The following is a 19,886-nucleotide window of genomic DNA, read 5'->3' as shown; positions in this document are numbered from 1 at the left end:
TTAGATCTTGTCTACAGACAACCAAGCATTTCATGAAGACTGCAATGCAGAAGAATTTGTCTCCTGGCAGGAGACAGCCTAGGCAGCAGAGTATACTGGTCACAGAGACTCTGATCCTATGTGGATTTGGGCTGATATTCCAGGATTTGGTACAGTGGGATCATTAAGTACACAGAGTCAAGAGGCAAATGGTTTGGAAGTAAGAGGGCTTGGAATTCTCCAGGTATCCTAAGCTCCAAATTCCTCAGCACCATCTGCTTCCTGCTCACTTACTGTCAGCTCTGTTGGGTCCTCCCTACATCTTGCCAGTGTTGCCCCTGCAAATGACCATGTTTATTTCTACTGTGTGTAGCTATTAGCCCTGGCTTCTGCCAGAGGTTACTGGCCTGGAAAAACTGCTTTGAAATCAAATAATGTGGGTGGTTTCCTCAAGAAAGAGAAAATTTAATGACCTTAGCACCTTCACTGAGTTATATTTCACAAGAACTGGCATTTGAAACCAAGATTAGATAAAAGGTCACATGGTCTCTGACCTCTATTCTGGCTCTTCTCTCTGTCTCTGTTTCTCTCTCTCTCTCTCTCTCTCTCTCTCTCTCTCTCTCTCTCTCTCTCTCTCTGTCTGTATCCAGGGAATAGACATGGTCAGGATCAGCATTTCCTTCCCCTTCCTACTCTGTGGTAAGTAGTCACCTGGCCCCTTCTTATTATTTACTCTTAAAGATATCAGCTCTGTCGGGGACAAGAAAATAAATTCCCAACTAGCTAGCTTCAGGGTAGAAGAATGTGTGGGAAATGACTGTACTTTTTCCCACTTCAGATTCCAGAAAAATAACTCCCACTCTGCGGGGAGGGGGGGGGAAACATTACACAGTGACTCAGAGTCAGGCGTCAGGTAGAGGTGGGAAGGGACTATAATGGATCTTGCACCTCACTTGGCTCCAGGAAATAATAATTACAGGGCCCCTCAGCTTCTACCATCTCCTCTCACCATCATCAGTTTTAGCTGACACGAAGATAAGTAGAAAAATATCCCCTGGTGCGCCACAAACATTTGGCGTTTTTTCCCTCCGTGTACTCCTGTTGAGTTCCATGATTAAATCTCATTGAAAAAGGCATTCTTTTTTTATGGGCTCTTCATTCTTCCTAATCACTTCTGCTTTGGTTTCAAACTTTACTTGGCCCGTATGAAATCAGGAGCATTGTGGAAGGCAAAAGCGTTCAATTTAAAATTGTCTGCCTTATTCCCCCATGAGTAGAGAATTTGCAGCAGACAGCTTGCTTTCTTCTTCTCTGCCAAACTACCATGAATTAACCATCCCACCCCTCTGTGGCCGCATATTTGGGAACGATAGCTTCCTGGTAACCAAATAAAGCACAGGGTCAGAAGCCATGTCTTATATTTAATTTAAAATGTGTATTTCTTTAATATAGTCTTATCACTATCTCTATTTTAATGACAAAATGGTTTTATGACTTTAAAAACAGCTTTCAAAGAAACATTGACAGGAAATACAGTTGTGAATGTTCAGAGGAGTTCGAAAACAATTCTATTGTTCTTTAGAAATTATAGTTAGAAAAAGAATTGCTGAAAATCTTAACATGCGTGCTTTAACTCCCTCCAGAAGGAAGGGCATGTCATTACCTTCTTTACTTATAGAATGATCAAGTTAAGTATACTACATCCATGTGAAGGAGAAAATACCTTTATGCTACTGTTGAACTGAAAACTCTGGAGATGATTTTGCTTGAAAAGCTACAGTAGGAATCATATAGAACATGTGAAGTCTGGGCCCAAGGAATTATGAGTTGGGGCTCATCTATCTGATGAATACTGGTATTTCACTTTCTCCAGCCCGCTTCCTCCTTTCTCTCCTTTCTTCTTCCACTTACTCTCTCTTTCTTTCCTTCTTTCCTTCCTTCCTTCCTTCCTTCCTTCCTTCCTTCCTTCCTTCCTTCCTTCCTTCCTTCCTTCCTTCTCTCTCTCTCTCTCTCTTACCTTCCTTCCTTCTTTCCCTCTCTCTCTTTCTTTCTCTCTCTCTCTCTTTCTTTCTTTCTTTTCTTTCTTTCTCTCTATCCCTCCCTCCCTTCCTCCATTCCTTCCTTTTTCTCATTTTTTTTTGTTCAGGACCTCAACTTGCTATATATCCTAGCTTGACTTTGAATTCCTGACCCTCCTGACTCTGCCTATGAGGTGTCAGAACTACAGAGATGTGCCTCCGTTCCTGGTTTGATAGTTCTTCATGTGTACTTAGGAGATGTCCACAATTTGCATGTCTATTCCACTTGAGATCCATGCACATCCACCTAGTCCCCTGAGGGGATGCTAAATCATGCTCATCAGAATTCCCTGGTGACCCTTATGTGCCTGCTCTGCTGCTGTGCACTCATGCCTGCCTCTTGATTAGAACCAGGAACTCTGTCAATGCCCTGGTGCAGGTCCTTGCCTTGGGGTAGCATCAGACTCTCCATTCTAGTCTTAGCCTTCAGGTCTGACTTGGAATGGTCATTCCTGGTCTTTCACATCTGGCTTCTTTTATTACAGCCATGGAGAAGAGGCAGCCTACACCTCATACAGCCCAAAGAGTAGAGACAGAACTAAACCAATCATGCTCTGTTCCCTTCCAGAAAGGAAGAAAGGATTACTGGAGTTTAAGGCTAAATCTTTTAGGATAACCAGGTTCTTGGCATCATTATTTTCTTGTTTGGTTCATGAAGCTTTGTATACAGACACAACTTTCAGTTAAATTGAGTACTGAATCCATATGGGTAATCTTCAAATTAAAGTAGAGATTGGAGACAAATTTTCAGCTCTGGGAAAGATCTTATAAAAACATCCATTAGATTGTAGGGAAGAGGGGGCACTGCATCTCTTAGGAGTCACTAACTAAAGTATTTTTCTTTGCTTCTTCTAAAGCTTGGTCAGAAATTACTCTATTTCACACTATTTCAGAGCCCTGAATTCTAAAAATACTAAAAATCCTTAGGAGGGATATGTTTCAGTCATTAATTTATCACAGATCAGCAATAAGCCTTATGCTTTTTTATTTATGTAATTTTTTGTGCGTCCTTAAGGGATTTTTTTAGTCAAGCATGCATTGGATTAGTTGAGCTCTAAGCTCTATCTAATATCATATTTCTCTGACTTCCAATGTATTTTAAAAGCTGTTAATACTTAACTTGAAGGAAAAATCACATGATATAAACTTAAGTGCTTTAAACTGGACAATTCAGTGTGTCAATATACTGTCAATTCTATACAACCATGACTATCATTGACTTCCAGAATATCTCCATCAGCCTTGAAGGAAACATTATACACATGAAGCTGTTGTTCTCAATTCTGCTCTTCTTTCAAAAATGTTTTCACTGGAAGCATTTCTGTTTCTGTGGTACCTACCTGAGTATATTCTTGTGTCTTGGCTTCCTTCACTCTGCATAGTTTATCACAAAGCTATCTTATAGCATCCATCAACATTAGGCCTTCACATTCTTTTTTATTTTCTTGCTGTGCTAGGACAACTCCCACATTCTCAGGGCTTCCCACATTCTGGGCTGTTGAGCCACATCTCTAGCCTGCTCATGTTTTCAATAGTACATGACTCTTTAATTCTTCCAAGACATAATTTAAAAATAAATGCAAAACTAACAAAACCACAGAGTCATAATCCATACTTCTATAAAACCCAAACTATCATAGAACTTACACATTTTTGCTAAAAGCCACAGGATACCTGCTTCCATCATGTGACAGTTTCATAATATTGAGTCAATCCTCATGCTATTAACAGGAAAAAAGAGCTATATCCTGTAGGAGATCCTCAACTTTGAGACTCATTTTTGTGGTTGTTGTTTGAAAAATCTTGTTTTCTATTATTCTTGAATTCTATGAGTCACATATGTGGATATAATAATTTCTGTGAGTTACTCTGATGTATTCTGTCAATGACTGTGGAGTGACACTTCACATACTGACTAAGCCTATCTGTCAGAAATAATAATATACACGGAGCTGAAATCAACTTAGAGTCCATACCAGAAAACTTAGAAAGAAGGATGTCTTGGGCTTCAGAAAGGTGGCAGTTTCTGTGAAGAAACAATCCAGAGAGCTCCCATGCTCCCAACTTTATCAACAGGGCACATATCATTTATCAGAACACAGGGACACACCAGCAGGGCTGAGTTGATGGCTCTCTCCTATAATCACAGCTACATGGGAAACTGAGGCAGGAGAATCACAAGTTCAAAAGGCCCATCTGAGCTACAAGATGAGTTCAAGGCTAGTCTGGGCAAATTAGTAAGAATCTGTCTTGTGATTAAAAAAAATGTATAAGGGGATCTGGAGACAATAACACAGTTCCATGTCATACCACCTGCCTGGTGGTCCAGTCCCCAAACAAGATGAAAAGAAAATGAAGGAAGGAAGGAAGGACAGAAGGATGGAAAGAAAGAAAGAAAGAAATCAGAATATGGTTGTTGTAACTGACTTCTTAAGTGAGTGCTGTGCAGTGGACAGCTGTGCTTAGATGCTAACATAGTGGCTGCTTCCTCTCCATTAAAACCATCATACAACTTTAGTGGTCCTAACTTAGCACAAACAACATGGTCATCAAGCGGACAGCTGAAAGCAGCACTTTTGCACAGAGGAAATGATAGGAGAGTGTGTTTGTGCTCAGTGGTTAAGCTGGCCATGCCTAGCAATGGATAGACCCTAGAATCTGACCACTCTCAGGCTCAGAGTTCAGTATCTCACCATCTTGGAAGCTCTGTTTTAAACATCATGTGCTATACATTGTTCTCTATAAGTATATGCCATTCAAGCACCCTTCAAGCATAAACATCTATCTGCACAAACTTCTTTGAACTCTTAATTAACTTCTTGGGGGAACTTTCTAGAATATTACGGAAGTCACACAGCAAAGAAAAAGAAAACCAAAACTCTTGTATTATGCTTTCTTAAATTTGCAGTTTTTGACATGTACAATAAGATCTTGACAGTTAGCAATCAAATAATTTTCCTAATGCTCAAATTGCTGTTTTGAAATATACTGTAAAATATGTTGAATGTCTTAGGATATGTGATGGTAAGTAAAAGGGACTACACATGTGACCAATCTTTTACTGGTTCTCCACACTTCTCTGAACAGATGGTCACTACACTATCATCCAATGGTTACGCTGAGATTAATAACAGTTATAATTTGAGCAACACACAGAGAACAATACAGTGTGTGGCACGTAAGTTCTTACTGCTCTTTTGGATGGCTGCTTTCACAAGCAGACATTCAGAGCTGGCCCTGTCTGCTAAATCACTGAGCTGCAGAAACCTCTGGCACATGTAACGACCAAGGTCTACAAATTACTAGACACTCTAATTAATGCTCCATCAGAAAGCACGTCTCGGTTTGTATTTCAACAATCATTCTCAGTTAAGTGTTTGTGATCAATAAAAACGAAACAATGAAAGAAAGGCTATTGATCATGGCTAACTTCATCAGAAAACCAGGAAATTACTTGTGGATATATTTCATGCAACATAGAGCCATTCCAAAATGGGAATAAATATCATCTATTACAGCAGGCAACTTACGAAATCCATTGGCCTTACAAATATTTACCACGCTGAACATTTTCACCCATGTCTTGATGAGCCTGTCATTCTTTCCAATCATGCAGTTCATTACATTCAGATTATATCTACATGCAAGTAATTCTAAATGGCACGAAAAGTCTCTCTTCTGCTATGTGTTCTATTTTAAAAGCCCCTGAAAGCCTTGGGCACACAGTCTAAATACTCTACTCCTGTCTGACATTTCATTCATTCAATGCGTGGGTGAAAAAACAGGAACTAAGGACGCAAAGACGTCTTGCTGTTTGGTAAGTCGTTCTTGAGCTCTTTACTATGTTCCTTCCATGCAGACCTAGCCTTCTTCCAAGTCTGTGGCCAATGTTCTTGCATGTGATACTATTGTAAGTTGTAGGAACTGCTGGACGACATAGGAAAACCTGTCACATCTTCATCAGGACATAAAGAGAAGATGGGAGTGAGGACTTCAACCTGATAGACTCTAGCTTTCTCTCTTCAGACCCTTTTCATCAACCACACAGCACTTGGTGAGTTAAGAAAAATGCATTGCTTTAATATTTTTATGACTCTTTGCAGAATCTCTTGCTGAAGCATTTGCCACCTACAACCACTTGCTCAGGCTGCTATGCATAAATCAGTTTTCTTCCCCCCCCCCATGTGAAAATGTGGCCTAAAAAAACACCATAAGACTCAGCTCGTTCAAAGGACATAAGTTGCTCATGTATCCTCTTTTCTCAAAATGCTAACACCAGGATAAAATAGCTGCAAATGCATATTACATCTTTTCTAATAAGTGCCAGTGGAAGGTTCTACTCTTCCTCCTCCCGGAATCCAGGACACATAATACCAAGCTCTATGCTTCCACATAATCTATTTATTGACAGGGAAGAATTTTATTTATTTTTGTTTACTTATTTATTTATTTTGAGATGAGGTTTCCCTGTGTGTAGCCCTGGCTGTCCTGGAACTTGCTCTGTAGACCAAGCTGACCTCAGACTCACAGAAATCTGCCTGCCTCTGCCTCCCAAGTGCTGGAATTAAAGGTGTGCACTACCACTGCCTGGCTTGCAGGGAAAAATTTTAAATTTTAAATACTTTGAATTTGCATGACTAAAACTAATCCAATGACAGAAAATCCCAAGTCAGAAAAGTGAAAAGTATATGAGGGCTGGGAGAAGGCAAGCTGCAGGGAAACTAAAGAGAATCAGCTTCGGGACATTGATGGAAAGAAGCAGAGGAAGAGAAAAGAGAAAATAACATACAGGTTAAACCCTACAGGGTGGAACATAAGATCAAAGTAGGGAATGTAGTCAACCAAGCCAGATTCAAGGATGAAAACCTTAGAAGCTTTCATTACCTTCCAGGTGAAAATTTCCATCCACCAAAAGTCAATGTGACTTCAGTGGCAACTCCCTGGATAGTCACTACATGCAAGGATATGGCACCAATCCCTGGATGATCTGTCTGAGAACCGCTGCCTTGGATCTGCACTGGAACTAGTTACTTGATGCCAAGAACTATACTTAGCAATTAGTGACATTAAGCTGTTTAGACATAGGATAAAGACATGGTACATTGTTTATAGTTGAGAAATGATTGGTTTTTCTGTCAATGTCCTATTTCATAAGAATGCTATCATAATAAAAGGTTTTGCAATCAAATATATTTTGTTTACTGTGATTATTTATACTGATCACTCATAATCTGTAAGTTCCATACAATTCCATTTCCAGATTACATATACAGTCATATGTTCATTTTATGATTTTGTTATTATAAAAGTCCCACAAGAAATTCTGTTCTTCTGAAACTCTATTAAATAATGGGACTGTATATTTTTATTTTTGAGTTGATTCTAATGTCTTATTTTTCTCTCATAGTCCCGGGGATTGAACCCAGGGCCCGATGCCTGCTAGGCAAGTGCTCTACTGCTGAGCCTCATACCTAGCTATGTTACCTTCTTGATTCTCAGACAAGTTGACTAGTGACTTTGTCTCTTATTCTATTTTCCTAATAGTCCCTCGTGATGTATTTGGTATGGTTTATGACTAGCCTGGGATTTGGATGTTCCTTGTTTATTCTGATATTATAAAACCAAGCCCCAGTTAGTATCCACACAAGTAGGAGGAATGACTCATGGAAGTGGAGAGCAACACTTTCATGGGGTTTTATATGAATGTTTTCCTTCCAACCCTCCCCCCCCAATCCAGAAAAAAACAAAAAGAAACCCCAAACTCAGAGTGAACAGCTCTAAAAGGTACTTAGAATGCTTTCTAAATGTCAGTCCCATTTCTCCTATTACTTAAGTGATCTCTGCCACCATAGTCCCTCAGACATTGAGAAGAAGAAATTACCATTACACAGTATCCCATTTCATAGACCAGGAACCTAAGACAGGGTAGAGATGAAAATAACTTCTTGTGACACTTATGTCAGAGAACATGTCAAAGTGGAGTCTTCATCCTGTCCACTTCTGGTCCATCCACGTCTAGGCTCTGAATCCAATTTCAAGTAAACTTTTCAAGTGTCAGTTCTGGGCCAACACTACACTCAGTCGCATTCATTCATCTTCTCTGATTTGCTGTCAGGAAAGCCCCAGAGCATCAGTTCTGTCATTCATACTTGAGAGAAGAGTTAACAGGCTCAGTACCACAATTTAAGAATCATGGTACGTGGTAGAATTGGGATGTGGAAAAGGGCCTTGTAACCCTCTGTACCTTATTAATCATTGCAGAGAGATTTTTGGGGTAACATGGTGTGTAAGTTCCACCACAGACCACTGCCACACATGCTTCCTATTCCCCATTCACTTATGCATGTCAAGGCATGTGGATTACATATGTGCTCAAAGACAGAAAGACAGCGTGGAAACCTGGAGGAACTGCTGGTGAACATGGTTGTCAGAGAAGTCTCAGTGAAGGTCTCAGATTCAAAGAAGATGAATCATTCTAGATGCCAGTATGTGTTCGTGACAACCCATTTTCATAGTTAACTAATAATTGTCTGATGCTTTTTTTGTATTCTGTTCTCTACACTGAGTGACAGACCCATGGAGCGTAAAGACCATTGACTATCTCTTTTGGTTCTTTTGACAATGACTAGAGTGGAATTATGAATCTAAGGAAAGTGTGTTTCCCATTATCCTTTCATTTAAATAAAAAAAATCTGGTCATGTTGTCAGTAGTATAGAGATGGTTAATATATATAATCTTACTTCTTCATTTATTTGAGTATGGAGATTCCTATCTAAGTTTCTCTGTATGTGCATGTACTCTCAAATATACACTAGAACATGGTATGTGGCCCAGGCTTGTAATGCTGGCACTTGGAAATAGGAGGCATGAATATCAGGAGTTCAAGGTCATCCTAGATTACATAGCAAAATTAATGCCATCCTGTGCTACATGACACTCTGTTTCAAAATAATTAACACAGGGCTTGGGGAGATTTCTCAGTGATAAAAGCTTTTGAGCATAACGGCATGACTGTAATTCCAGCCATGAAGGGCAAGGACAGAGGATCCCTAGAGCAAGCAGGCTAAGCAAGCTATGGGTTTGATGGAGAGGTCTTTCCTTATGAATAAGTTAGAAGAGCGATCATTGATGAAAGATCGTTACCAGCATCAACTTCAGGCCTTCACATGCACATGTACCTATGTACTTGCTACATGTCCACAGACATACAAAAATTCATACAGACAGGTATACAAGGAAAGAAAAACAAACAAACAAAAACCAGAAACAAAAATAAAAGTAACCCAAGTAAATTAAAATCATATTTTCTAGAGTTTATACTTTTAGATAACAGCATCATGAATTCTTATTTTTTAAAGATCTACTTTTTCTTTATTTTTGTGCATCTGCATGTATTTATGTGCACCATGCATATGCAGGTGGCAACAGAGGCCAGAAGAGGGCTACAGATCTAGGGTAACTGGAGCTACAGGTGGTTGTGAGCCACCTGGTATGGATGCTGGGAGGCAAAGCCAGGTAGGTCCTTTGCAAGTTCAGTAAGATCTTTTCACCTGAGCCATCTTTCCAGCCCCCAAATCCTTAGTTTTTAGCACAACTTTCTCTGCAAGAAGTATGCACTACCATGTATATGTACCCCAATTCAACTATTTTTATATTGTGAGCATTTAGGTAGCTAAACATTTTTCTCTCAAATAATAGTGCATTTCATTATTTGAAAATCTCTGTCTCCATCTATATTTGCCTTCCTTTTCACAGAGTTCTAAAAATTAGATTAATGGATCAAAAGCTAGAAATACTTTAAGGCTTTCCAAGAGGCTTAAATTATTTCAAGCTGCACATGGGAGTGATTATCTAAAAAGGTAACCTCATCACCATTTAACATTATCATTTAAATAACAGAACTTCTGCTCTAGTAGGCAAATAATAATATCTCATTGCTCCTCTAATTTGCATTCCATTGATTGTTAGTGGGCTTGATTTTTAAAAAGTTTATTAAGGCAATTAAGAAAACCCAGTTCATTAGCTTAAGTTCAAGTTTAAGAATAAAATCAGGGAGTTAAAAGGCAAGTATCCAAAGGTTAGTGGTTTCTCAAGAGCACACAGAAAGAGAAAACTCCTGGAATGATAATGGCAATCAAAATGTGTTTTGAATCTTGCATATTTCCAGTAATATTCTTATTTTAATATGACTTATAGATTCATAGCAGGGTAGACTATGGGAAATGTAAGGGCCCTTTGCTCTGAAATACATATTGACTCTAATGCTGAGAAAATATTCAAATGAGAATCATTATAGAACTGAGTATGCTTTTCACATGGTTGGTTTATTGTTCTGTGGGATTCTTGAATCAGACAGAATTTTTTTTCTCAGTGATTTCATTATCACCTGCTTAACACCCACATGACGGCTCAATAAGCAAACAAGTGCACATTGGATGATGAAAAAGGAACTGTTCATTTAGGCATGAACAACACTTTCAAATACATAAGGATGGAGAAGTATGAGCTATTGGTCTTTGAAGTGAGCATTCAGAATCATCAGCTATCAGTTTAACTTGTCCATCAGCACATTAACCATATGCCTGGACTTCGGGATGGACCATCTCTGGTCTTGTATGGATTAGCAGCTTGGCAAGTATGACTGGGTTATGAGAGCTCCCAGAGTCTTACTCTGGAGCCATATGACAAGTAAATAAAGAGAAATGATCACACCATGCTGTGTGTGGCTCCCATTGCCTTTAGGAGAAACACTGGGTTGCCAATGAGTATGAGTTGCTTCTATGGAGTGAGATATCTGCTAGATTGTAGGAGGCCAGAATCCTGTGGTCACTGACTTCCACAATGTCAGCTGGAGGTCTTGTAAAATTGAAGGGTCTTTACACTATTGTATATGCAGGCCTGACTCTTCTAAAGCTAACTTACTTTTAATTATTAGTATTTATGTGAGGTCTTAAAACTAATGCATATCTTTTGCTTCTGACTTAGACGGTTTCATGAGTCTTTTATAGCAGTCTTTTGTGTAGGTGATCTAGGTTATAGGAAAGCATCTGAAAGTGTCAATCATGATGATGTAGTCATGTGCTATGAGTGTGACACAGTGTATTAAGGTAAATTATGCTGGATATCCATGTTTTCCTCAATATATGTATATCTTTGTAATTTTACCTTCAAATATAATGTTTTAAAAATATTTTTTATTTTGTTTTATGTGTTTTAGTGGTTTGCTTGCAGGGATGTCTATCTCTGTATCACATGCGTGAGTGGTGCCCACAGAAGCCAGATGTAGGGTTATGGGCCACAAGGGGGGGTGCTTAAAACTGAACCTGTGTCCTCTGGAAGAGCAACCCATGCTCTTGACTACTAGGACAGCTTTCTAACCCCTTAAATTTAAATATAAAACACAATACCAATGAAACTCCATTTCTAGTAGGTAAACTATTGCTCTATGAACTAAAGAAAAACAACTAAGTTTTAAGAATTAAGAATAAAGAATTATTTAGCTCATCCACCTCATAATCATGTATTGTATTATAGTTTTCTGACAGACCACTGAATTCATTCATTTATTCATTAGTTCATCTATCTACATCACAGACATTTACTGGTTATCTCCCCAGAGTCATGTGCTAGGCTACAACAAACAGAATTCTGTTCCTTCTTGAAGAAGCTCACATAACAGTGATATAGCAAACTCTAGATCCTCTGCCTGATGGGTTAAACCAGGATTTTCTTCTGCCTGGGGAAATTCCACATTGAGGAAATTAAGAATCATTGGACAGCTCCATTAAGTGATAATTACCTTTTGACAGGTATCAATAATGTATAATCAGTATCACCGTATATATTTAGAAAGGTTCAAGAAGAGTAACATACTTGTAAGTCATGTAGTTGAGACTGCTAGAATGTTTTGGAGGTTAATAAGGAAACATAAAACTGGAGTGACCTTTAATCTTGTAATTGCAAATGAAATACATATGCACCTAATCAAAGGCCTTGTGTTGCATATCTAAAATTTGGAAACATCACCAGCTGACTGCATATTTTAAGTTTAGGTTACATGGTTCAGAGAGCATTTCCACAAACTACCAAGCATTCAGGGTAAGATGATAAATGACAGTTCTTCAAAACAGGGACTTTCTACTCTAAAACTTGAGTTCAAATTCTACATTAGAAAAATTTTGGTACTGGTGTTATATTTAGGAAGTAATCTCCTATGCCAATGCATTCAAGACTACTTCCTACTTTCTCTTCTAGCAGGTTCAGAGTAGCTGGATTTATGCTGAGGTCCTTGATCCACTTGGACTTAAGTTTTGTGCACGGTGACAGTTATGGATCTATTTGCAGCCTTCTACACGTTGATATCCAGTTATGCCAGCATCATTTGTTGAAGATGCTTTCTTTTTTCCATTGTACACTTTTGGCTTCTTTTCAAAAATTGTATGTTCCTAGGTGTGCAGATTAATGTCAGGGTCTTCAATTCGATTCCATTGGTCCACATGTTGGTTTTTATGCCAATACCAAGCTGTTTTTATTACTGTAGCTCTATAGTAGAACTTGAAGTCAGGGATCGTGATGCCTCCAGAAGTTGTTTTATTGTACAGGATTCTTTTGGCTATCCTGGGTTTTTTGTTTTTCCATATGAAGTTGAGTATTATTCTTTCCAGGTCTGTGAAGAATTGTGTTGGTATTTTGATAGGGATTGCATTGAATCTGTGGATTGCTTTTGGCAAAATTTCCATTTTTACTATGTTGGTCCTGCCTATCCATGAGCATGGGCCGTTTGAAACCTGTGGCTTATGCAGGGACGCTAGGCTCAGTCTGGGAGGAGGGGACTGGACCTGCCTGGACTGAGTCTACCAGGTTGATCTCAGTCCTCAGGGGAGGCTTTGCCCTGGAGGAGGTGGGAATAGGGGGTGGGTTGGGGGGAAGGGGAGGGGGCAGGAGGGGGAAGAACAAGGGAATCTGTGGCTGATATGTAGAACTGAATGGTATTGTAAAATAAAATAAAAGGAAAAAGAAAAGAAAAGAAAAATTTTGGTAGTGTGACCTTGATACATATATTTAAGTTAAGCTTGAATTTCTTATGTTCATAAGGTAAGTAACATGCCGGTGGCCATGTCAGAGGAGCAGCAGGTAGCAACTGAAGTTTGAGGTGTCAGCCCACCAGGAGTAAAATCCCTGGTGGGTGACCGTCAGATAGACAACAGCCCAAGACCACAGACTCCAGAGTGTCTCTTCTGCTGTGCCTTACATGTTTGCCCCTGCCATCTTCCTCTGGTATCTGGCATGGTGTGAATGGATGTGGGGAGACCCCCACTGCCTTAATGCAGTGTGTTTATCTCATGGAAACATCCTGTTCTACTGGGTATTTTTTACCTGTGGATTATTATGAAGGTGATTTCTTCCCAAGCTGTACTGTCTAATTGATAAAAAATGTTATTTTTAAATACTTTTTATGATAAAAAATAAAACAAGGAAATGTCATACAGCTATAACATGTGAGTTTCTATTGAGGATCCATATAGACTGTGGCTTAGGTTAATGATTAAGAAAAAACAGTTGCGTCTCAGTAGCCAAACTAGTTTAAATTCTAATCTTAATATTGGGAGATGTGTTTACAGTTTTTGGAGTATATCATAGCTGAAACAAAGCTTTGAAAATAACTTAAGATTAGACTAGATGTTTTTGTAAAATAGCTTTGAGAGGAAAAACCCAAGAAGACAATCTAAAGTTTTAGAAAGGCACATAGTTGAGTGAGGAGCTCTTTAAGGTCAGGGAACAGGAACAAATCAGCCCAATTATTACTAGCTGATGTACTTTCCTTGCTAGGATTGGTTGGTGATCAAAGATGATGATTAATTCCTTATACCCATTTTTGTTCTCAATCTCCTGAGATAAAAAACTATTGATGAGTGGGTCTCTGTACCCTAAAGATTTAAAGTGGAGCTGACTGATTCTTTTTCATATATAAAAGTTTAGATTTGTGATTCCTTTAAGATTACTTATAAGATTACCCTTCAAGGTAAGTAATACAATGATTGATCCTTTCTTTGTAACCACAAAACACAGCCTGACAGTAAAAGAATCTCTTGCTCGCTTACATACTGTTAACCTGTAACAAGTTGCCTGGGTATGAATGTAAGTAGGTTCTTGGGATAATTGGTTTTTCACCTGTAAGATGTAAAATGTTTAATCATGTAAGGGATATGGAAAACATGCTGCTCTTTTACTTGTATTAATTGCAATCATTCACTTGAAAACAGAATGTAACCACGCTGTAAATTTTATATTGCCTGAAAGATTTTGCTGGGTTTTATGAGCTGTAAGGGAAAGAATAAAGACAGAGTTAAAGTGGGTTAGAAGGAACACACCAAGGATGAGAGAATTAGGAGGAGAACATCAAGAGAGTTAGAAAGAGAAGGAAAACATCAAGAGAGACAGAAGGGACATTTTTGAATAGAGATAAGAAAAGAGAATGTAGAAAAAAGAACACAGAATGGAGAATACAGAAGAAGAATAAAGAAGGAAATCAAGAGAAAGTATATATGTCTTTTCCCTTAATGCCCTCAGATAAAAAGTCATAGTAGGCACCCTTCTGAGTCCTGTGCTGCTGGAGGCTGGCCCCCTAGGCAGAGAAAGTAACACTCATTTTACAGGGGTGTTATGAGAACTAAATTAGAAAATGTGCATATAGCCTCAACAACACAGCATAATATCTATCAACTGTTTAAGAGAACAGCAATTTTATCAGAAAAGATACCACCATGGGTTCCCTTTCAGGTCATTTCTCAAAAGAGTCAATTTTAAGAGGACCACAAAATATCGGATTGGCTCCTCTTCTAGCTACTTTATTCTGGAGATTATTTTGCAGCTTGCCAATGAAGTAACATGGTGGTTTGATTTCCTGATTTTTTTTCTCTGCAATTGGGAGCTCTTCCACTCTTCCTGATGCCTTTCATTGTTCATTAGTAAGATCTCTGAACTGGTGAGACATTCTTATTTCAGGAGAAAACATTCTAGGACTTACAAAAAGCATTATAACATAACATGATGATGATGATTTGGTATAGAAACCATGGGTGGGATTATTCTCCCTCGGTTTGTATTTAATTATTGGTTAGATTTTTGTTTGCCCAATTCTGAGGAAGACTTCCTTGCCAAATTCCAGTACTTACGAGGAAACCTCTCACACTCGCTACCTGCTACCCTCCTGGCTTTTCTGGCCTCTTCCATGTCTTAAACAGGACCTTTTCATCTCCTCTACTTTTACATATTGGAGGAGGGTGATTCTAAGATGACAACTCACTAAAAATGCTTCCATGAGCCATGTTAGTCCTCTTTGCTAAAAGTTCACAGATAAACCAAAGAAGATCTTGAAAGAGCAAATACAGAGGGCACTAGCTCACAGCATGATGGGGATGTTAGTTGTTTATAACTGTAGCTACTTGTCCATTAAAATAATACACACAAGATTAAGATGGAAAAAGGGACGAGGAGAAAATAACTCTTTATGAAATTCCAGCATATATGAAACAGTATGAAGATGTCTCCATATGCAGCCACACGATCATCATGCAGCTATCTTAGAATGCATAATTATCCATAGTTCTTAATCTAGAACCTCCAGAGAACTTGAATAAAATGAATGCCCAAACAAGACAAGGAGATGACTGTAAATTAATCCTTGTTTTACTGTACAGTGTTGAAATATGAAGCTAGTACATTAAAAAAAAAAGACCAACAGTTAATAATCTAGCATTGACAAGGAGGGGGCCAAGACAGGACACAATGATGTCACTGTGAGATGAAGCTATTTTCTCCAAGGAACTAAAAATCAAGCTGAGAATCAAAAGGTCTTCTCTGGTACTGTAATTTTTTTCTTTTTTCTTTCTAACACTCAGAATATGCAAGACACTTAATGACCCCCATTAAGAGGACATGATAGCATGAAAAACTCTAGGCCATTTAGAGGAAAACATAAGAGAAAAAAATCTCTGTGGCTTTGGACTTAGTAAAGACTTTTTAGATTTTTCAATAAGAAAAAAAGTTGATTAACTTCGATCTCATTAAGTTTTTTTTTTCTTTTTACACCAAGACACTGTTAATAGAATGAAAAATCCTGTCATATACTTGGAAACTATGTCCAAATCTTTTAAGTGAGATTATTTACTTCCTCAATATCTAAAGAATTCTTAAAATCTTCACTTAAAAACATACAAGAGATTTGAGCAGATGCCCTTTAGGAAAAGTGTAAGAAATGGCAAGTAGGTCCATGAAACAATTTGCAATCCCATTGGTCCCTGGGGAAATGCAAATGCAAACCACAGCAAAACGTCAATATCTATTAAGTACAATGGCTAACTCAAACCCAAACCAACCAACCAAACAAAATGACCACAAGTCTAGTACAAAGGGAGTCATTGAACAAAAATTTTCATATATCTCTGGTACAAATGCCAAATGTGTAGTCTTCTGTCTGTGAAAGCAGCTTGACATTTTCTTATGAAGTTTAACAAAAGCTTACCACGAGATACAGAAATTTTACTCACAAATAATTAAAATGAAATGGAAATCCATGTTTACACAAAACACTGAGTATTTTTCAAATGTATCCAATTCTGGAATTCAGTACCCCTCACTGAAGCAAACGATGGCACATCCACCTAATGGAATTCTGTGTAAAAGTGCGAGGAGGTAATCGTTAATCTCTGCACATGTATAAATGTCACATGAATGTCATGTGTATTATGCTGAGAAAAAGGAAGCCAGAGTATATATTATATGATTTCATTTACATATTTTCACCAGTCCTTAGTTTTGAGTTAAGTAATTCAGCCCAGAGACCTTCCAGTTGACTCTGTTCCTCTAGAAAAATGTCTGAGCTAATTTACTTCAGAGAGGGAAGTGACTTTGGTTTATATTTTCAGAGGTTTCAATCTATAGCTGTGCTGCCCTGCTTCTTTTAGCCTGTGGAGGCCCTATTGATCCTGTCGGTGGGATGAGGTGGAGGCTTAGTCACCTCATAAGTGACCCATGAAGACAGACATAAGAAGAGGAAGGACTGAAGTCTCAATATCTCCTCCAAGGGCATGGCCCTAATGACCTACTTTCTTTCCACTGGGCCCCATCTTGGGGAAGTTCTGCCACCCCCCATAGCATCACAGGCTGGAAACAGCCTTCAATAAGTCGACCTTAGGAGTACAACTAGGATTCACACTGTAGCAATGATATTCTGGAAATGACACAAGTACAGAGGAAGAGAATAGCTTGTCTACTCATCACGGATTCAGCCTTTGACTAAAAGGGGCTGCGTGATGGGATGGAGGGCTAGGATGATAGAACTGCTCTGTGTATTAATAGTGGCTGTCGATATGTAGGTCTATGCATTTGTCACTCATCATAAAAGCCCATACCAGAAAGTAATTTTTACTGTACATAAACTTTATGATGATGGGAATGAAAGCTCAACGCCATCACAAAGAAGACCCTGAGATTTATGGGATTCGGATTTGACTCTTCCTCTTCCTTGCTTAGCCTTGGTGAAGAATGGAAAACACTCTAGAGGGAAGGCTGAGACTTCCCACAGCACCCCACACCTGTACGGGGTGGTATTTGTGCAGCTGAAAGTTGTGCCAGCAAGGACTCAGCTCTTAGAGACTTCTGGAAGTATTTCTGCTGAGGCTGGCTTGGGATCCCAGAGCCACAGGGGCACCTGACCCAGAACACCACACACTGCCAAGAGAATCCAACTATGGAATACAGCCCCAAATATATTTTGTTCCTACTCCATCTATACCCTTAAAGACAGATTAAATAGAAAAATTTTAAAAGCTGATTCAATTACAAGAGAATTAGGTGAGAAAATGAGGTCATTTTGAATGCATATTGCCTTTCTGAAAGGACTAAGGTCTTGTTAAGCAATGCTTTCCTAGATGATACAGCCACAGTAACAAGACTCTTCGTTATGACAAAGGCTTTAGTGGAAGCAAACAGGGTCCAAAGGCACCTTGGCTATTGTCAAACTCTTCACATTTGCTATTACGCTCAGTCAAACCTTACCATTTCCAAACGTCTGTCATATACTTTTTTTTAAAAAGTGCATTATTAAAAATAGGGAAATTCAGGTCTGGGTGAGTTACTGGTGCCAAAGCATAGGGAAAGGTGAACCTTATGAATTTGTCAGAGGCAAAATATCCACCAGGTACATTGGGATTAACCTTTGTTTTTTGGGATGTCAGTTGGAGTGTCTAACATTTTAATTCCTGTTCTGATATCTTCAAGAATAAATTCTCCTGCTATCAAAATAATTGCCTTCATTATCAGGGGAATTGGTAATTGCATCATCATTCCATGGCCTCTGAACCAGGAGGCAATATGTCACAGAAGTTAGCAGGATTTCATCAGGAGGTAACAACATAAATAATAAGTGGGGAGATTTTTATCTAGCATGTTTCAGAAAGGTGATGATTTTATTTTTTTAAGAATACCCCCCAACCAAAAACAAAAGCAAAAACAGAAATAAAAGTCTCCAAGCAGTTGCTAATCAACTCAGTTCTACTGCTCAGAGCAAAGAAAAATATTGGCTAGTTAGGAACATGGAGTGAATACATTGCCACAGTGTTAAGTTTATTCAAATATTTGACAGGTACCATCCACGTGGTTAAATTTCTGTCAGTCTGAGCTAGAGGATACAGATACCAGGCCATGTTTATTTTGGAGGTGTTTCTAGTAGAGGCTTAATTCAAATAAATTGCTAGGTTTCATCTCAACCTGGCAAGTTAGCAAATGTATGTGAATTTTTCTACATGGCTGAAGTTTCCCCAGAAAGGTTTCTTTCCTTGAGTTATGTGTCATTTCCTAGGAGTAATGAATACAAATGATGCTAGGAGACTCAGGGGTCATTGGTGAGTTCAGATCACTGAATTTTACATGATTATCCTGCCATTCATAAATCTCTTCTTTGACACAGGTTTCCACTCTGATTTCCTGTTGCTAGAGCTGTCACAACAGGTCCTATATATGTTCCCTCTTTGAATATGAAACCACACAGCTAGAAGGATCAATGGGTAATTGAAGAGAGCCCAGTGGCCTTGCACCCTGTCTTCCAGAGGTAACAGGAAGAGTTCACTTCAAAACTCTGGAATTAAAAACAAAACAAAACGAAACAATAACAACCACAAAACAAACAAACAATAAACATGTCCAGTAACCTATTCCTGTCCTCATTGGATAGAAGAATCTTGCAAGCTTGCTGGCTGCCTGGTCAAGGCTGTATGTTTTCACAGGTTAAGTGTGTCATTGACTTCTTAAATACTATACTGAGAGACAGCAGCAAGTTCGAGTGTTTGTGATTGATCCTTTGCCAGATTATGAGAGAGATTACATGAGGGTGTGTCAATAAACATTCTGTCTCAGACCGTACAGTCAAGGCCCACGTTGGTTAGTTCTACCTTACCTGATGAAGAAAACCGTCTTCTAAGATGTAGTACCAGGGTTTGTTACAGCTTGGATATGAAGTGTCACCTCAAACAACTATTTCTTAGAGGCTTGGTCTCCACTGGTGATGCTATTTTTGAGGTTTTGGGAACATTAGGCAGGACATAGCTGAGGGAAGTAGGTCATTGAGAGTATATCTTTGGAGGCTGTATCTTGTTCCAGGTTTCTTCCTGTCCTGCCTCTTGCCTAGCATTTTTTGTTCTCAATGCCTGCTTCCTCTCATCCATAAAACTCATCACTGCCCTCTGACTTCTACTTCCCAAACCATTATGCATATGGCCAACCATCATGTTCCAAATCCATTGGAACCACAGGCGAAAACAAATCATTCC

General features: G+C 38.8%; 1 protein-coding gene and 1 long non-coding RNA gene across 8 annotated transcripts in view; one reads left to right on the top strand and one right to left on the bottom strand.

Annotated features, from left to right (window-relative positions):
- The window catches only part of B3galt1 (beta-1,3-galactosyltransferase 1), a 567,531-nt gene that overhangs the window by 75,801 nt on the left and 471,844 nt on the right, over positions 1-19,886 (bottom strand). The window lies entirely within an intron of this gene.
- On the top strand, positions 607-7,232 carry LOC143272875 (uncharacterized). Its single transcript, XR_013050498.1, has 3 exons — positions 607-678; positions 5,973-6,111; positions 6,949-7,232. It is a non-coding gene; the product is annotated as an uncharacterized LOC143272875 (long non-coding RNA).

Source organism: Peromyscus maniculatus, chromosome 4 (genome assembly GCF_049852395.1).
Source record: "Peromyscus maniculatus bairdii isolate BWxNUB_F1_BW_parent chromosome 4, HU_Pman_BW_mat_3.1, whole genome shotgun sequence".
Lineage (NCBI taxonomy): Eukaryota > Metazoa > Chordata > Mammalia > Rodentia > Cricetidae > Peromyscus > Peromyscus maniculatus.
Note: the sequence above shows the minus strand (reverse complement) of the source record. Positions and strands in the feature narration are given on the sequence as shown.